The sequence below is a fragment of the Populus euphratica genome, unplaced genomic scaffold (assembly GCF_000495115.2).
Source record: "Populus euphratica unplaced genomic scaffold, PopEup_1.0 scaffold1972.1, whole genome shotgun sequence".
NCBI classification, from domain to species: Eukaryota; Viridiplantae; Streptophyta; class Magnoliopsida; order Malpighiales; family Salicaceae; genus Populus; species Populus euphratica.
Window position 1 is genome coordinate 53,357 of NW_011501007.1, and position 8,024 is coordinate 61,380.

Here is an 8,024-nt window from a genome sequence, read left to right on the forward strand (position 1 = left end):
TAATCCAACACTAACACATCATTCCATCACTAACACATACCCTCACATATTCTTCTTTTTTACCCTGCATTAAGTTCATCTAAAACCAATTATTTAAGCCAATGCATCCAATGATATCTCTCTAACTTTTTGTGAAAGTAAAACCTTAAAGCAAAATTCGTGATAGTTGTTGCAGAAGCTGAGCAACCATTCTTAACCTTACAAGCAGCCTGAAACAAAATCGTAGCACAAGACAGACTTTCTGGAGTTAAGCAAGTAGTTTTCGCATGAAAACAAGAAATTGGAATTGAGAAGATTATTGAGCTCGCTTTATTTTATAGGGAGGAGTGATGGGGTTTTGTAATTTTATTATGCAACAGAAATGCCGCAGTTCATGTACGAGTATAACAGTATACAAAACTTAAAATCAAACGCACCAACACAGAAGTTGAATCTGAAGCAGCTTCCAGCGGTTGAGGAAAGTAATCAATTTTCCCAGACTAAAATCAATACAGCAATGCCCGTCAGAGTAAACAAATGAAGGCATTTTTATTAAAAAAAAAAAATGAATATACAACAGTATTAATATTATTCACCCAGCAATAGCGCAAGCACAGATGACTCCATATCCCACTACCAAGCTTTTCCTCCAAAATCACTCACAAACTCTACAAAACAGAGTGAAAGACAACATAACTGGTTGAAACTCTTTCCCATCACATCCACAATAAACTGCAGCCAATAACAGAACAGTATTGGTCTGCATCACAATAGCATTCCATAATGATTTTGATTGGAATAAGATGTAACCAGAGGGTATAACCTAAAGCTAAAAGCGAAAGAAATTTATAAATGGCATGGTAAGATTCAACGTGGTGAGATCCAATTTAGAAGTGGAGATTCAAGTTATACAGCAGTCCACCTAATTCATTGGAGATGGTTTTTCCAAACATTACCTGCATAATTTCATCTGAAGCATGAAAAACTGTTGGTGCGAAGCATTCTTAAAAGCATTAGGGAATTCCTGTTAAAAGCATCACGAAACCCTGCCAAAGATACTAAAAGTAAGCTTGTACCACTGAGCAAAACAGAGTCAATCCAAACTGATGCGAAAGTATTTACGTGTTCTAATTATCCTAGATTTAGATTTTCTTTTTATTCATTAAATAAGTAAACTTGAGCACCCAAAATTTGTTGAAGCACATGTTTTGCTTATTTTAACATTTTCACTTGTACAATCACATATCATCCCATGCATTAGCTCTCCAAATAGAAAATTATATATGGAAACAAAGTGAAAATACAAAAATTTTGATTTCCAAGTCAAAAACCAGCCACTCAGCAACCTATTTGCCAAAGAGACAACATCAAGTGTCTGCCTGCCATGTAGAACATAAAATTTGTCCAAGAATTTGTGACAATGAAGCCTTTCCATCTAAAAAAACACTGACCTACGCAGTTTAATTTATTAATGAAATCTAGGAACCACTCATTCAAAGTTTCAGGCTTAGGAATAATTGCTCGATGGCACATAGTATCAACCAAACAAATATTCTAAAGCAGTTAGCTGTTTACAAGAACAGCATCAAATCCAATTCAACGAACCCCAGTCCCAGACTAGTTGAAATTCACCAAGTACATAATTAAAACAAAACTTGATTTCAAAACAAATTTATCTGCAGAAGAAGATATCAACTTGAAGTAACTCAAGAATGCAAACTATGCACCTTGTGTCCATTGCCGCAGTAGTTATCTAAGTGTATAACAATGAATTGCTAGAACAAATATACAGAAAAGAAATGCTGGAAGATTGAAGAGGTTACAGATAATTCATGTATCATAAATTGAAGGGTTAAAGACATGAAGTGCTGTCATTTGTCCACTGTAGTATTAGGAAGCATACCTCGTTTAGTTTATGATGAAGGGTCCTTTCCCTTAACTAATAATGACAAGGCATTTTGCATGGTTGGTGCAGCAATTGCTTACACTTCCCATGAACATCCTGCTCACAAACAACATGCTTCAGCAATTTTAGCTTCTGAAGGAGACATTGACATGCCAGTCATGCCTTTATGAAGCTAAGAACAAAAATAAAAACTGACCATGCTTTTTCACTTGAAAGTCTACCACACTTTAAAAATCATGATTAAATTGAGGGGGCAAAAATGGTAAATGAATGCAAAGAAATGCCAAAAAGTGATTGAATAACATTGAAATGAAAAGTTCAGTAACTAGTATCTAAAAAGTTAACTCAACAGTCAACAACAAGAAATCGAAAAAACCTTATCCATATATCTATGTATTGAGAAATCGAAATCATTGGAGGGATTCAGTTAAATGGATGCATGAGTGGTTGTTGACTGCATTAAGTGCGCAAATCCATTCCAACAAAGGACCTGCATTTGTCATCGTTAGAATTTCTGTCCAAGATAACTAATAAAGAAAATTGCTACTCCTACTAGAAATAACTGATTGCATCGAATGCAATTGTATCAGTAAAAGTGCCCATAAATAACTCTTTAACTCTCAATCACAAAATTACCACCAGGATAGTGCTTACGGCTTACCTATGTGCTTGATTAAGGGACTACAGGAACCAATAAATGCCATCTCCATTTGATTTTCAACATCAATTAATGGAAATATGCTATTCTAGCACTAAATGCTAGTAGTTGAATGAATTAATCTCGAGTGGCGCTAAATACCTTTTAATAGGGGCCAAAAGAACGACAACCCATCACAAGCAAATCAGAACGTAGATTCTAAACAACTTCACATATCTTCTCCTTCGAATCCCCCATCACCCCTTGTGTTTTCACATTTTCCTGAGCATTAAAGTAATTCTCAACAAAATAGCAAAACGGATTAATAGAGATAGCAGCTCATGAAGCGGATGCGACAGAAACAAAAGTTACTTCCTTTTCATGGCAAATCTCCAAGGCATGTTCTAGAATCGCCTCCGTAATCTTCCTTTGATGCGCTTCAATCGCCGCCTTGAAGGCAGGTACCTCCAGATCACCTTCAATGATTTCAAAGCAGCCATCCAGTAATCAGAAATCGTGACAATCAAACAGTATCGAAAGGCCGAAAGCAGAAGACACAGGAGTTTAATACTTAACTGAATCCACAGAAAGGGATGGCACCGAGATTAAGTCCAGCAGCGATAGAAGGTGGTGATTGGAAAAGGAGGATGACGAAGGAGCCAGGGGATTCAGTGGAGTCAGGAGCAGGAGATCGAAGCTAGAGGTTATCAAGGGCCCATCATGGGCGTACATGCTCTCCTCGCTTCCATCAACTGCCATCATCACGCATCCAAGGTCTGCAGTCATGGTTTGATTGATTGACTGAATTTCACTCACTCAGCTCTCAGCTCGGCTGCCAATTACCCTATTGAGTATCGAGTTGACCTACGAATTCTTGACTTTATTTTTATTTTATTTTTCATTTTATAAAAAAAACGTGAGAAACCAGAGAGAGAGAGAGAGCCCTTGAAGGAGACGGCTCTTTGATGCGCGCAAATAGAATAACCAGCCGAGGGCCGAATGACTATATCTTTTCTTTAAATTCTGTTCAACAAAATACTTCCAAGTAATTAATTTATTATTTGGTGAATTATAATAACTACGTCAGACATATATTATTTAAAAGTTTGGTGGTGTATAGAAACCCTCTTTGAGATTTAAGAAAATATCCATCTCCAAAATGCAATATTTATGCCAAAAATGCCTTTCCAAGTTCAAACCCTCTTTTTGTTCATACAATATTCCTTTTAATTACTTTGTTGTTATTAATTTCAATGTTAGTTAATTTTTTTTTTGTTTTTTAAAAAATATATATTGAATAAATCAAAATAATTTTTTAATTGATAAAAAAATCCATTACGTAATTTTCTAATAATTTATTTGATATTAATTTTGAAATCAAATCAAAATCAAATAACATTAAAATAATTTCATCAAGTTTTATAATTGAGTATTTTTTTTTCTTATTACCTAATATTAAAATCACAATATCAAAATAATTACAATACCCGTATAGACTCGAAGACTAAGTTTAAATTGTGGAAAGATATTTTTTTAGTATAAACGTGTTTTTGTGGGGGGGTTTTTAAAAACTTGCAAAGAATGTACACCAATTCTCCCAATTTATAGATAATATAGTTTGGAGTAAGGGTGTTTAAAATAACCCTCCCATTGAAATAACTGAAAAAACTAAAAAAAAAATAGTTGAATAAATAAAATTTTTAAATTTTTAAAAATAAAAAAAAATTATTCAATCCAATTTAATTTTAATTTTAAAAAACTAAAGTAGAGTGGATTGATTAAATCAAAATTAAACCAATTATAAAAACATTAAAATTAAAAAAATTATTTATTTTTATATTTTAAAAATTTTATTTTATTGTTTTAAAATAATATTTTTAAATTATTTTAATATATTAATATCAAAAATAATTTTTAAAAAAATATAAAAAATATTATTTTAATATATTTACATATAAAAAATACCAAATCACAACCGCCCCCTCATTCTCCCCGATATGAATGCAGTCCAAACTGTTATAAAGCCTCAAGAAAGGAAGATGTTGTTTCAAGTAGGAGGACATGGAACGCGGCCCACATTTTTCAAGATGGTTGCTGCTCAACAACTCACTGTCACTCTCGGTGCTGCCCTCACCAACTCCATCAGTATAAGTTTGTTTCTGCATATACGAATATACATACCTATATATCCACATCTCTTCGTTTTGTGTATAATTGTATGCCCACTTCATTTTTCAAGTTTTTAAGGGATGGGAAGCTAATATTTTTGTGAAACACTTGAGATTTTCATTTGGGTTTCTACTAATTCTCTCATTTTTGTTTGCTTTTGGCAAATCCATGTGCTAATCAAGTCTTTTTTGTTTTTCATATGGGTTTCTATTAATTCTCACATTTTTGTTTGCTTTTGGCAAATCCATGTGCTAATCAAGTCTTTTTTGTTTTTTTTTTTTAATGTTTAAAAAAATTGTTTTTTCTTTTTCCTTTTACTTGCTTGGTAAGATGAGGCTCTCTTAAGTTTTTTTTTGTAGACCTGGTTTTTTAGTGCTAGGTAGAAATATTTTTTCATTGCATAATCTGGAGTTAATTACCTTTCTATTTATTTGGAGATTCGGATGGAACAATTGAGGTAGACTGGAGAAGTGTTGGGAAGTTTAAAGGCTCTGATGGTGTTGAATTTTCAAAATTAAAGGCTCGTAATAAACACATTTTGTAAAAATTAAACAACTTGGTTTAGTTGGATTTTTCAACTCATGCCAATCCAATCCGGGTTTTCAAAACAGAAAATCCGACCCCGAACGAGCTGTATAAGGTCGGTTTGAACTGATTTTTGGCTCCGTAATAAACACATTTTGTAAAAATTAAACAACTTGGTTTAGTTGGATTTTTCAACTCATGCCAATCCAATCCGGGTTTTGAACACCTCTAGTTTGGTGTTGCTACCGGAGGTTATGTTATTATTCCAATTTATTTTTAAGGTTTTTTTTTTTTTTTAAATTAAGGGGGTGGTTTACCGTAATATCTCGTGGGGGATCTGGAATTTTTCCCCAGGAAGAAAGAACCAAAACCGAAAGCTCTGTTGCTTTTGTTTATTGATAGGGTGCCTCCATATATCTCAACGAGGGAGGCCATTGCTGTAATTTTTTATTTTTTATTTTCTTTGCCCCAGCAACGAACGCCATAGGCATGGTCTATAAATAGCCCTGCAAATGTAGCATTAACGTAATGAAGAAGATAAAAGCATTGTGAAGGGGAAAATGGCTCGATTTGAAGTTGGGATTGCAAAAGAATGGAAGAGGAATGGCGCATCATTCCTTGATGGATGGATCTAACATAGCAATATTTCGCGGCAGCAACTTGTTAGATGCAGGACCTTATAAATCCAAAAAAACGAGCTGGCTAACCCGAAGAGTAGAGAGAAGATGTCTCTCGAGAGGCTCAACTAAGATCTTACCCTACCTGGTGACCTTTTTCCTGCTTTTCATGTCTAGAGATGGCTTGCAGGTGTGACATTGGTTTCAAATCCCAGCTCTTGTAGCGCATTATAGAGGAGAAACAAAATGCTCTTTTGCTATCACGAAGGAAACACAGTTACCATGATTGTGGTGAAGAAATTTCCCCGCGATCGCCACCCAAGCATCGTTATCTTTTAAGGCTGTTGCCCGTCTAAAAGTTGGAAGCAAATGGCAAGTAAAGAGTCGAGATCTTGGAAGTTATGCATCCGACCGACTATTCATTCAATTGCTTATACTGACTAACGAATCCACCCTCGTTGCCAAGTTGTTGCTATTACTAGTCATCGGTGTCATTGATTGTAAGTTGGGGCAGCAAGGGTAATTTTATAAATTGAAAAAAAAAAATCTTAAAACGTGTGAACAACTTCCAGCGGGTTATAGGTTTGATAGCCAAAATATTTTTTTTAAAGTGATGTTTGATTAGTATTTAAAAATATATTTTTATTAAAATTTTATATTAGTATTTTGTATTTTAAGTATCAATAACTTCTTAATTAAAACATGTTTTATAATAACAAATCTGATATTATAAGATACCTTTAATTTATGGTAAATGTTCATCTTAAATGCAGGCGTATCGTATAAATTAAAAGATTGATTGATTAGTTAAACTACTGAAATTAAGAAGACAAAGAGAGGGTGAAGCTTAGAAAAGATATGTTGGTTCGGTCTAAACTAGAATACTATTTAGTTATTGGATCATATCTGAAATTATAGAACTTGAATTTAGGTCTGCTTTATATGGATGAAAAGCTAAGATATATGTCTAAAACATTTATGAGGAATGCAAGATTCTATTCTACTGTTTGGAAGTTCAAATCTTAGCAATAATGGAGAAGTTCGAATATATCCTGTAACCTAGACAATGTTCAGTGTTCAGTCTATATCTTAAGTTTTAGAAGTCCAAATGATTTTATTTTTTTTTTTGTTGGGAAGTTAAGACAATTTCCTATAACTTTCATATTCAAGTTTGTTTGAATTCTAACGTTATCAATAACATTTTATTCAAACAAGGAGATAAAGATTGTCATCAAGTCAAGAGTTGGTCACCCACTCAACAATTAGATATCAAATCAATAGTTTCAAATTTTGGCTTATGAAAAGAGGCATTTGTCGTGTATTTAGGCATCTTGGTTTTTAGATCAAGATCATGTTCTTACTTTTTCTCTTTATATTTTTGTAAGGTTTAAATTTTGCTTTAATTAATCTTTTCTTTATGCTTTTTATTTTATTTTATTTACTTAGTTAACTTATATTTTATTAATATTCTTATCTTGTTTATTTATGTTTCTCTTCTTTCATTATACTTAGTTAAGTTTATTATATCAAGGTAAAAAAGTTACACTAATGATGTAAGAATAAGTATAGTGTAAACTCAACATGGACTTTGATGTTTAATACTAACATGTTTTCTATTTATTATCTTGTTCATTCTTAATACTTTGCTTGTTAAATAGTTAATTTAGATTTATGTTGTATAACAATTGGTGTAACAAATACTTAGTACTTTCATAACTCAACCGTATGATATAACTGACACGACTAAAAGATTGATGTCTTCTTCCAAGTGCAGGAATGTCGAAGTAATAAATAACCCGGCAAGACTGGGGTCGAACCATAGGGAGGTTAATTGTATAAATTATAAATAACAATAATAAAATAACAACAACAATAGTAATAATAATAATAATAACAATAGTAGTAGTAGTAGTAGTAGTAGTAGAAGAAGAAGAAGAAGAAAAAGAAGAAGAAGAAGTTGATGAGAACTTTGAGATGTAAGATTCAAGTAAGGATTAAACAATGATAATAACAAATATCAAAGTTAGAGGATCTACTAATAGTATGTCAAACAAGTATAATATAAACTCTTATTACTCAATTGGAAACCATATATAAAAGAGGTTCCAATCATATTATAAATTGTTAACATGATTGCATTAGTTATCTTATTTGATTAACTCTAATACTTGTAAATGTTGTCAGGTATTCA

At 32.6% G+C, this 8,024-nt stretch overlaps 1 pseudogene; it reads right to left on the minus strand.

The window, feature by feature from the left end:
* Positions 1–312: 312 nt before the first annotated feature.
* LOC105117034 (uncharacterized) lies at positions 313–3,528 on the minus strand (annotated as a pseudogene).
* Between the last annotated feature and the right edge of the window lie 4,496 nt (positions 3,529–8,024).